The 12,025-nt window shown below is 39.9% G+C and overlaps 1 long non-coding RNA gene across 1 annotated transcript; it reads left to right on the plus strand.

Annotated features, from left to right (window-relative positions):
* The first annotated feature begins 984 nt into the window (after positions 1–984).
* LOC149013954 (uncharacterized) lies at positions 985–7,340 on the plus strand. The gene is made up of 3 exons (XR_016174066.1): positions 985–1,218; positions 2,568–2,644; positions 2,763–7,340. It is a non-coding gene; the product is annotated as an uncharacterized LOC149013954 (long non-coding RNA).
* The last annotated feature ends 4,685 nt before the right edge of the window (positions 7,341–12,025 follow it).

Below are 12,025 nucleotides of genomic sequence, written 5' to 3' on the forward strand. Positions count from 1 at the left end.
GCGTGGAATTGTGATGGTGCAGGCTTCCAGAGTCGAAGGCTGTAACCGCCATGGGGTTCCTTGCTGAGGTATCTCTGGCTCACCAGGGATGATTCGAATACCATAGCTTGCAAGGTAGGAACTGAGTGTATCTATTTGATAACGAAAACCAGTGTAGCTTCAACTGGTTATGCGGCCAATGAGGCTTCTTGTGATTAAGAGGTTACTATCAGCATCCGGTGCCAATCGAACCAGGTTGTCCGGATGCTCAACCGAAAGAACCCGAGAAGTCCCGGATGCCCATGAGGATATTTGGCGCAGAAACAAGTTGGACATTATGAGTTACGTCCACTTCCATAGCGCCAATGATTCGGGAGCTAGTCAGACTGCGCGCATCACCGAGTACGACCAGGGCCTGGGCGCCGACCAGTGTGGTCTATGCAAAGCAGTGATTTTGATCATGATGAGCCCAATATGGATGTGCGCCATGTTCGCATGTTGCAACCCTGCCCAACTTTGTTGGCTTAGAAAAGAGAGATCTAACACAGGACTCGTTCCTCAAAGAAATGCTGGTAGATCCGGTTTTCGGGTTCTCCAAAGATGGATTGATACAGTACCTCAGCAGGTACGGTGTGAGCACGACCACCCGTATGAATGACTCGAAGCACCCGAAGCGACCCACAAACCCTTTGGTGCAGATGACTTTCTCCGCAACTAGGTAAGCCGAGTAAAAACCGACACCATACTCACCGATCATGCTCGCATCAGCGCCAGCCTGAAGGCCTCCATCAACTCTTTGGTGCAGGAGTTACGAACAAGTAAAGAACGACAAAGGGTTTGAAGCGGCGCGAGGTGAGAATCGTGAGATGAGTTTAGGGTTTAAAGGGTTCGATTTGGGTATTTAGCATTTAGGGTTGTGGGAGAGTTAAGTTTTAGCGATTTTGCTTCAGTCCAGCGGGCCGTTGGATCAAAATCCAAACGATCTCAACCGTTTGTTCACTTTTAAGAGGTTAAATGTAGGGAAAATTACTAGATTAACCATTATTAGCTTTACTTTTACAGTGTTCTACATTTGGTATACCTACTCTGTCCTTCAAATCGATGAAAACATTAACGTTTTTCTTGAAGGTTGCACCGATCGGACCTTCTTTCTCCGAAATAGTAGAACTGCTCGACCAAGATTATAAGGATAAAGAAATGGTAGATCAAAGATTTCAATCAGTTCAGTATTGATGGATGGTAAGCATTTTTCGTTTCCAATCTTTCCTTTGTTGGTTAAGTTTGTTCCAATCCATCCACCCCTCCTTTTTTTCCCCTTCCTCTTCTTCTTCTTCCTCTTCTTTGCTCTCACTACACCCAGAACCGGATTGCTGATGCAAATCAGGTAGGTATCATTTTCTTCTTTTGGTTACTAACGATTACTTTTCTTCCTATTTTCATTAAACATATTGAACCTTTTTCTTTTCTATTAAGTGTATTGTTACTTTTCTATCTGTTGTTCATTCTCGAGCTTCGCATTCAATGGTTTTGCCGCTTAATCAGAAACAAATTAAAAAGATACATTTGTATCTTCTAATGTTGTTTGTTACTTGTTAGCAATAGACGTGTTCGATGTAATGCCTCAATGGGACAACGGAACTCATAAACCCTTGTATCTTGCGAAGCTCACTTTCCTGGACCCATTCTCGGATGAGAACAATGGGAGAGAACCAATTTTTTTTTTTTTTAATTGTAGTGAGAAAAAATATTCATTAAATGCAACGAAAAAACTTACAAATGGTGTAATTCTAGGTGGTTTAATTTTAAGAGATTACATAGGAAATCACTATAAGGAGGGATAGACAGAAATGTTCTACCCTATTTTGCACTCTATGTCATTTCATTTTCATTTCAATGTAAAGTACACGGTTAAAGATCGAGAAACAACACCTAAGAGAGAGATTTTCTCTTTATATGGATTTCTATAACGATATGTCTATGTATAAGAGTAAAATGATAATTTTTTGAAGTCTGGAACCTATTAGAGTATGCCAAGGAGGGCGTAAACTAATCTTCAGACTTCTAAAACTGATTCTAACTATTGATACTTCAAAAAGAAATAAAAAAAAAATTTTGTAAATCTGAAATATAGTATGACTATCATTATTGAGAGAGATTTATTTTTCTAATATGGTTTCTATATATATATATATATATATATATATAGGTGGTTTTCGTAATATAGACTTCTTTTGATTGATCTAGCATGTTGTTTTCTAGGTAAATCTTTAGCTCAAATGGAAGAGCACCTACATATTTTCTAGAGAATCTTGGTTCATTCCCATCAGGATTCATTGCTAGCAGTAATATTGAATTCTATAGAATACGGAGAATTCCTTGGTGCCTCTTCATTTTACTTTTTTTGAAATAATGGGGACATGGATTGAGTTCTTGTTTTTCTTCTTTTCTGAATCTTCACGTATATGTAATCCATATGCTTTTATATGTTCAAAACATGATTTTCTTAACTTATTACTTCACTTTTTAAGTTGTTTCTTGCCTTACAAATCTATCACTATTGTGAATGGAATACCCTTATATGCTACTAGCTCCCCAGGAAGGCATAACAACTGCAAGTACATGTTTGGTCATGCTGCCTAAAATAAATGGTTGGGTCCTCAGCAAGGTGAGCTTAAAGTGTTTGTGGTATATTGGGCCCCATTCACCAAATGAAGCCTACCAATGCTTTTTCTTTACAAAGATGATTATATTGCTCTTCACAACTGCTATTTTATACATTGCAGTCTTCGGCATTATAGTATTCAATCTACAATTTGGATTTGCTTTCTTTCTTGGAGACAAATTTATTGGGTCGTCTAATCTGTCTTTTGTTGACTGTGGGGAAGCAGGGTCGCCTTTTCTGCATTCCAAGTACCCTGCATTTAATAAAGATTATTTCTATATGAAAAAAGATAAGCCAAGGGTGCTATTTTATTTATTCACTTTTTAAGTAATGACCACCTTTGGCTGCTTGTATAATCATTGTACTACTTTTGCTTCAGTACCAAAGAAACCAGTAGAAGTGACTACTGGTTTCATGGATTAAGTCTTTCTTTCTTTCTCTCTCTCTCTTTAGTTTTGCTTATGCACTCACTTACCCATCAAATAGTCAAATAGTGAGATGTGTTATGTCCCTCAGTTTGCTTACGACTAGGATCATGCCAAGTCTGCGACAAGTCCTTGCTGTTTCTGCTTAAATATATGTTTGAGAAAGCAGCTGGATGAAGTGTCCTGCGTTATAGAATATGGACTTGCTTGAATATTAGTTAAATATATTTTGGAGCTAAACTTGTTAAGGGAACCCTATTTCTATAAGCAGGCATAATATGTTAACTGTCTATTTTTTGAGTTCAGTTCAAATTTTAGTTTGGAAGTACAGTTCAAGATTTATCCTTTTGGTGGCAGCTCGTTAGAGTTGGTCGTCTCAATCTCTTCCTTGTGGGCACTCAATCAGGAGTTATCTTGGGTCCAGGATGTTAAAGTATTCAGGAAAGAAGCTTCCTCCTGTGTGAGGATATTGGGAGTTACAGCCGAATATGATGTCCAGCTACCAGCCATACACTAAGCTGTACTATTGATCACGTTGACCCTGATGTAGATCACAATTCCATGTCATAGGAAGAATCCCCAAATCAATCCACCAAGTTTGTGGGATCCAACTACTGTGAAACTCAGCTTGGTCTGATGATGTGGTTGGTTTTCATTGGTTGAATGGCGCATCACAAGAGGCAGCCCTACTACAAATAGAAGCATGAATGAAGAAATGAAAGACCAAAACACTTTTCATGTCACTCTCTCACGATCAGTGTGACGACCCGCATATGCCTTACTTGGGAGTGCTTTCTAGAAAATCTAGTGGGTCCTTCGAGTGGAGAAAGAGTATATCCTAATGCTGCCTTAGTATCTTTTCTATCTTCAATTTTAGAAAGTATATTTTATTTCCTTGTTATACAATATCTGGTACTTGTTAATATTGATCGGTTTGCTAATTTAGTAGTTTCCATTTTGACATTGATCGGAATCTCTGTTTTAGTTGCTTGCCTATTTTTTTGTTTCTATTTTTGTAAAGTCTGTGGACAGAGCTATAAATTGGCCCTTTCCATTGCAGTACAAAATTAGACTTGGAACAAATTTAACTTGTGGCCTAGTAGCCCCAGTTTTCGATTAAAATTCTTGTTCCTCAGTTGGGATTGCTGTGGATGAGAGACCAAGGGCATAGATAACCCATCCTCTTATCCCCATTTTCTTCTTCTTGTCCATTTCTATTTTTTTTCCTTACATTTGTAAATGGAAGAAAGGTAATAAAAGCCTTTTATATTGATCCTGGTTGAGGTCAATCTCCCACTGGTTTCCTTGCTTTGGGGTTGACTCTCCTCTATATGATTGTGGGTTGAAGTCTACTAGGCAATTGTTGTGGGCTGTGGGTTTGACTCATCTGGCAGGCACACATGTTTAATCTGCCCCAGAAGTAAATGAGTACAGGAGCAATGCCTATGTACAGTGATGAATGCATGGCTCTGAAGTCCTGAAACTTATATTGTATTGGTGTCAAAAAATAAAAAAATTTGAAAATCTCGGTGAAGATCTGTTGAATTTTCCCCCCATTTCCTTTTTGAGGAAAGAGAAATGGGAGGGGTTGCATTGTTTGATTAATTTTATTACAATCTTCAAACTGGGAGAAGGGAGAAAAAAAGACAATTTCTGGTTTTGGATTCACTGCCTTTTAATTTTTTTTTAATAGTATATACGTCTATCCTTTGTATAATATTGTGTGTTCTGGACTTTGTTAAGTGTTTTGGGACATAATTGTCAAGTAAAACGAGAAATATTGCAATAATGGGTGAAGGCACGTAATATTGAAGAATTCTATAGAAGAACATAAATATGAGAGTTTTAGTTTGAGTTGGAGTGAGTTAGTTTGTTTGACTTGATCAAGTTAGTTTTTGAGTCCTTGTTTAGCAAGTAATTGAAGTTAGTTGGGTTTCTTTTAGTTCACTACTTGGTGGTCAAGTAATTCAAGCAAGTTGGTTTTCTTAGAAGAGTCATGTAGGAGTCTACTTCCTTTCTATAAATACCATCGACTCTTGTAAGCAATTCAATTTTGATTGATGAATAAAATTTGTGATTGAAAGTAGACTGTGAGAGTCCTGGGATCCCTAGGGGTGACCTGTGGCTGGGTATTTTGCTATTGTTTTTTAGCAATTTGAGTTTCATTTTCCTCTTCAACTTCAGCAGCAAGTTAATTCAGGTTTCCCAAGTAAGTGCAGCCCTTATTCATTCCCCATAGCAACCGTAGCCTTCTGCCTCCCTTTCCCCTTCCTTTGATAGCAGCACCCCTCCCCCTCTGTTAGACCTACTTCCCAGCCCCTTTAGATTCCATTCCCCTTCCCCTAGGATCTCACTTGGTTTTAGAACAGTCCCTTGCAGCTTCCTTCCCCAAACAACCCTACTTCCCTAACCCAGAATTTTTCTGCAATTCATCTTCTTCCTTGGAAGAAATCTGCAAGAATTTTAAACCCTCTGAAACACTAATTTAGTAGAACTAGACCTCCTTAAACCCCTTAAAACCGTTGACCGTACTTCTTAACTTGTAGAAGCACCAAGAAGCCCAGGAGAAGTTGTATTGTGAAATCAAAGGAGTAATTTAAGAAGGAAACAAAGGGGGTGAGAGGGTGTTTACTTGCCAAATCAGGACAGCCAGGCTTCTCTGATTCACGTGCTTTTAAACAAGAGGAAAGAAAGCTGTCCAATTTCATATCAAGTTAAGATTCATTTGGCTCGTTAATGTTCTGTTGGGAAATATTTTGACTGGACTTTGAAGATGTGAATTTAGCTCGTTTCATTTGTCAACTGAGCCACCCTTGAAGTTGATAATATTGTTTCTTATAAATGTGACTTTTTAATAACCAACAGAGGATTTACCTCATATTTGATTTATTTTGGATGATATTAACATATTATAAAGGATACATTCTTATAATTTCCCCATAAGAAAAAACAAATGAATAAAGGACACTTCAATTTTTTTGGCTATACCTATTGGATAGCAAAGGGAGGTCACCAACAAGTTGGGGTAAGATGAGACTTTTTGAAATCTTAATCCTGACTTCAAGTATAATAGTTTCACTCTGATCCTTACATAAAATCAATAAATAGTGCATATACTCTAAACCATTGTTCGTATATTTATCAAAAAGTGTTATGGTGCAGGAGTCCGGGTATGAAGGGTGTCCCCCTCTAAATAGTGACGAGATGGACTAGTGAAGGACCCGTCATAAATGTCATGAACAAATGTGAGGGAAACACACTCCTCCACCTTTGAGCACTAAACTTGTTCTTTGGCTTGTGGGTGCGTATAGTGAATTTGTAGGGACCTCAGATTGGTGTTGGAGCTTTTGTTTGTAGATCAGGGACGGGTGATCGAAAGTCTGGTTTGTTGTATATGAGGACGTTTCACAATGGAAGCTGCTTCTGGGAAGGTAACACTGGCAAAGGAGCAGACGAACTGTTCTTTGTTGAACGAATTACTTCTTGAAATTGTTAAGCCTTGGCCTTCTTACCTAATTGCTCAGTTACTTCATATACCTAATACCTTCATTGTTTTTGGTGTGATTGTAGACTGTAACTCCTCTTCGATGCAGTTTGTAACTCATAAAGCAATCTTGGCTGTACAACAGGGATAACCTATTCTGTAGTACAAGAATGTAATACTCTATTCTGTTTTAGTAATTTATCTTTATTCATAAAAAGAATGACACCCACATTGGATGGCTCCACCTCAGCCTCAACCAGGAGAGAGTTGAATGAGGCAGAATTGACTGATCTTTGATGGCCATCTTGTCTCAGATGCCGATAGAACCAATTTACCCAACCAACTCTCAAATAACAAAACCTAAGCCCTGCAGCCTCAGCAAGGAGAAAAGCACCACAGTAATTTAATGGAGGATTTTGAGGCTTCCATGTCGATGATAAGTTTGCCGAGGGAGGATAATTCAAGTTCATATTGGCATTGGCAAGAGAGTAGACCTCTAGAGATTCACAACGTGATTGCTTAAAAAGTAAACCTTAAATGGAATCTCTTGGTTGCCTTCAGAATGAAGGTCATTTCAAGTTCTCCAGATGGCCAAGCAAAATTCTCTCCATAACATAATATGATTGGAACCCATCAAACTTTGTCAACTTTAAGCAAAAACATTAATATTTCATAACAAAATCAAATCTGTGGTTCTTTAATCCCTAATACACTACAGCATGGACCTGAGAGCTAAGTAAGTGGAGACGTGGAAGATGCGATCATGCGACATCCGTTAATGGACCTTAGCCTGAGAAGAAAATGTAGAATAAAAATGAAACTTAACTTCAATGAAATGCAGAAACAATGACTGCACATATGCAGGGATTCCCCATACTGCCACGCGCTTAGAACAAATTTCATAAAAGAAACAAGTATTCTAACGTTATAGGGAATTGACCATTGACAACAATTTATAAACTCTCACTGGACTTAAACCAAAAAATTGTCTCTTTTGGTTCCTCTTTTCATCCGGCTGTTCTATACAAATTGGCTATGAAGCCAGGGAAATCAGAGCATCAAAAGTTGTCAATCCAAATTCGAACAACTTCAATTGTCCACTCAATTGAAAAGCATGGAAAGACAATTGAACACAGTGAACTAGTTTTACTGAAATACTTGAGAGATCAATTTGAAGAAAATGCAGATAGTATTACTCCAAGTCCCAAGATTTACACAATAAACCACATACGATGGTAGAAAAAAAGGCATAAACCACACATATATTCATAACATCAACTACATAATTGCAAATACAACGTCTTCATCTGAGACTCCGATGCATTTGACAATGTGTAACTCTTGGTCCTATCATTGGGTTGCTGGTTTCCATATTTCAGTAGCCTGCAAAAACAGGTAGAATTATGTCAAGAAAATTCGTATATTTTTAAAATAAATACAAGAAAAAAATTTCCCTAAGCCACCTCATACCCTACACCACCTCATACCCTACGCCACCTCATTCCCTACACCCCTCATACCCTACGCCACCTCATTCCCTACACCACCTCATTCCCTACACCACCTCATTCCCTAAGCCACCTCATACCCTACGCCACATCATAACCTACGCCACCTCATACCCTAAGCCACCTCATACCCTACGCCACATCATACCCTACGCCACATCATACCCTACGCCACCTCATACCCTACGCCACATCATACCCTACGCCACATCATACCCTACGCCACATCATACCCTACGCCACATCATACCCTACGCCACAACACCGCCGGCGGTCCTACATCACCGCCGGCAGCCCAACACCTCCAGCTTCCCTTCAACACCGCCGCCGTGCGCCGGAACACCAAGAACGTCGCCGGCAGCCGGAACCCCAACACCGCCGCCGGTCGCCGGAACACCAAAAAATCAACGCCGGTTGCCGTAACACAAACCGTCGCCGGAACACCAAAAAACCAACGCCCAAAGACCACCTTCAACGCCGCCGGAACCCCAAAAACCCTCAACCCATCTTCAATGTTGTCATCCACCGTTAATAACTTAATTTCATACATCCAATACCAGAAACAAGAAGAACTTAAGAAAATTATTCAAAGGAATTCGTACCTGGAAAGTGAAAGAGTGGAAAAGTTGAATTAGAGTAATCAGTAGGTAACCGTTGCCTCCAACATCTAAAGTTACTGATGAAATCTTGCGTCTCTTTCTCCACTGAAATCTAAAAACGGCATCAAAGAGCAGAAATTCATACCCAACAAGTGAAAGAGATAACAAAGAAGTAACATCGAACACACTAGCTAGAAGGGTTAAATTTAAATTCATACCCAACAACTGAAAGAGCAATAATCAACGTAGCCTCCACCATCATCACCCTAAACCCATGTACTAACAACATTATCGTACAAAAACAGAGAGCTTCAAAACTCAGGCAGAAGAGAAAGAGAAACCTGGATCTTGAGAATCTTTAGTCATTTCTTCACTTCTCTGCTAAGGATCTAACTATCACTCTGCGCAAAAAGAGGGAACCCAATACCGCCGGAACCCCAAAACCTCCTTGGATGTGAAGAAGCTGAGATCCCAGAGAGAAGCAGCTATCTTGTGGATACGGTGGTGACGCCTTCGTCGTTGTAGAAGTTGCTGCCGTTGTTGTTGCTTCTGTCGACGCTGTGGGGAATATAACTTTCCAGCCTTGTTCAAAAGCTTGACGATCAAACCCTAGAACATCGAAACCCAAACAAAACCAAACCACAACATTACATTACATTCAACAGAAAATAAAAAACTCTTCGAACAAAGAATGGAATCGCTTCTTCACCCGTTCACAGACGAACGAGACGAACTTAGCACGCAGAAATCCAAACACCGTTCTTCCCCTCTCTCTCTCCTCCGACCGCCGGCTACTGACGAAGCTGTTGAGACCAAACTTAAACTCTAACCCTATTTAACAGAAGCTTCTCTCTCGACTGTTCAGCGAACCGTCCGATAAAAGCGTAAAAAAATCGTCACCCTTAATTCTTCATTGTGCTTTTATGTGACTTCAGTTACGATTTTTATTTGATCTCGTTTAATTTTCAAATAGTCACCAAACTTAAACTCCTGCTGCTGCCGACCATGGAGATATTGCCACGTTTACAAAAGGGCAATCCAACGGTGTGCCATAAAAAACCAGGGATTTAATTGTAAATAGAAATTTTTATTTTTACATCTAAGGAGTTTTGAAGTTTGTAAATTTACGAAATTGAACCTCCGTCTACCCGACTCCGATGTCTTTCGTTGTTTCGCCGTACCCGGAGATTAGGATGTTTCCGTCCCGCCGTCGTTGAACCTCATTTTACTTTGTCATAGCCCCGAACAACAATTCTTCCTGAAAACCGCCTTGTCTATAATCTATGCCCTTACGATCCTCGCCTTATCCTTTTGCGCTGCCCGAACAACATATACCTTGGATTCTTTGGTCCGTCTGCAAAATTTGCATCGGCTATCAAATCTCTTTCGAACTCTTTTCTTCGTCTCTTTGTGATGTCTGTTTGCTCTTAACTTATCGTTTTGTGATCTCTGTTGCCGTTGGTATTGGCATGTTTTTAGTCCTAATAGGGATACAATTGTTAGGGTTTGATATCACACCGCCTTCGCCTTAAGCCATAGATGTTTATGTGATTGTATTGGTGGTTTTGGGTTTTAGATTGGTTTATTTATTGGTGAATTGGGCTTTGGCTTCCGTGGTGGTGGTGGTGGAGTCGATTTGAGGATTTGAACAGCAGAGACGAATTGCTTCTCTAGTTCACCTTATGCAGAAAAAAGCTTTATCAAATGGTTAAAGTTTAATGCTTGTAGGTTTGATGGCTGATATTACAAAGCAAGTAAAGAATATGGATATACTTCTGGGTGGTAGGGTTTAAATTGATATACAGAATGCTCTGATAAATTTCCATGTAAAGCAAAAAAGTTGATATTAGTTTCTCTTTCTTTCTTTCTTTTTATTTTTTATTTTTTATTTTTTTTTTTTTTTTTTGGTGGGGAGGGGGGAATTCACTAGGATCTAATGAAAAGACAATCTCACTGTGTCTAAAGATTGCAGCCCAAACTAACTTAAGAGACCACTTCACTGTATCTTGCTAGCTATGCAGACCTACTTTAGTTAATGGATTATTCATTGAAACAAGAAGAAAAGGATCAGAGATAGTGGTTTAATCCTGGGGGGGGGGGGGTTTTTTCCCCCCTTTTTGTTGTTTTGTGGGGTTTTTTTTTTTTTTTTTTTTTTGTTACATTCTTAATAGTGATTGTACGAAAAAAATCTGATTTATTTATTGTATATATATTGCTTAGTGCCTTCGTTTCATATATTTATTTATGATGTGATTTGGTCATTCTAGTCCTCATTTGGTCGTTTATTGTGTATAGTGATAGCAAATTCTAACAAATTAAAGAAATTAAGTGAATAATGTCCATAAGATCACCGAAGATAGCCGTTTTAAAATTCTAATACATATGATGAACTGTTAACTTGAGTGAAGTCCATGATTTCATATTGAAACAATATAATTGTATTTATAGTAAGTCAATTACATAATACATATGAAACCATGAGACTATACGCTACCTCATACCCTAAACGCCACCTCATACCCTAACACCACCTCATACCCTAAACGCCACCTCATACCCTAAACGCCACCTCATACCCTAAACACCACCTCATGCCCTAAACGCCACCTCATCCCTAAACGCCACCTCATCCCTAACGCCACCTCATACCCTAATGCCACCTCATACCCTAATGCCACCTCATACCCTAACGGCACCTCATACCCTAACGGCACCCCAACCCCGCCGCCGGCACCCCATACCCTCCGGCGGCACCCCCACCCCGCCGCCGGAACCCCAACACCGCCGGCAGCCGGAAACCCCAAAAACCAAATCCGGCCGCCGGAACCCCAAAAACCAAATCCGGCCGCCGGAAACCCAAAAACCTAATCCGGCCGCCGGAAACCCCAAAAACCAACACCCAACACCACCTTCAACGCAGTAGAGTAGGTGTTCGCATCCACCAGAAACCCATTATCAAGATAGCCTTCATTGCATTCCTGCCAGAACTCCCATTGCAGTTGCTACCAGAACTCCCATCTTCACCGTATCATCAAGAAAGTAACTCTGATTCCTGGGTGGAATTAAGAAGTGAGGGGGGAGTATCCAACAACGAGTTTTGGACATGAGGCGAATCCTGATCGGGTAAATCGGGTTTGCGTTGATTGATCTCGATAAGCTTTGGCGGCGAATGAAGTAGTGAGAGATTAGAATAGTGCAACGTGGTGACGATTCTCTCGAGTTGTTCAAACGTTGGCATCGAAGAGCTGCCATGCAAATCAGTTGGGTCGAAACCAATCGTTTCATTTCCATCTCCAGTTGCCTCGGTCACTTCAGACTCCTTCACACGCTTGGACCTTCAATTTTCTGAAGCAGTTTCTTCACTTTCT

This window comes from Hakea prostrata, chromosome 6, assembly GCF_041222555.1.
Source record: "Hakea prostrata isolate BN-2017 chromosome 6, UWA_Hpros_2, whole genome shotgun sequence".
Taxonomy (NCBI): Eukaryota; Viridiplantae; Streptophyta; class Magnoliopsida; order Proteales; family Proteaceae; genus Hakea; species Hakea prostrata.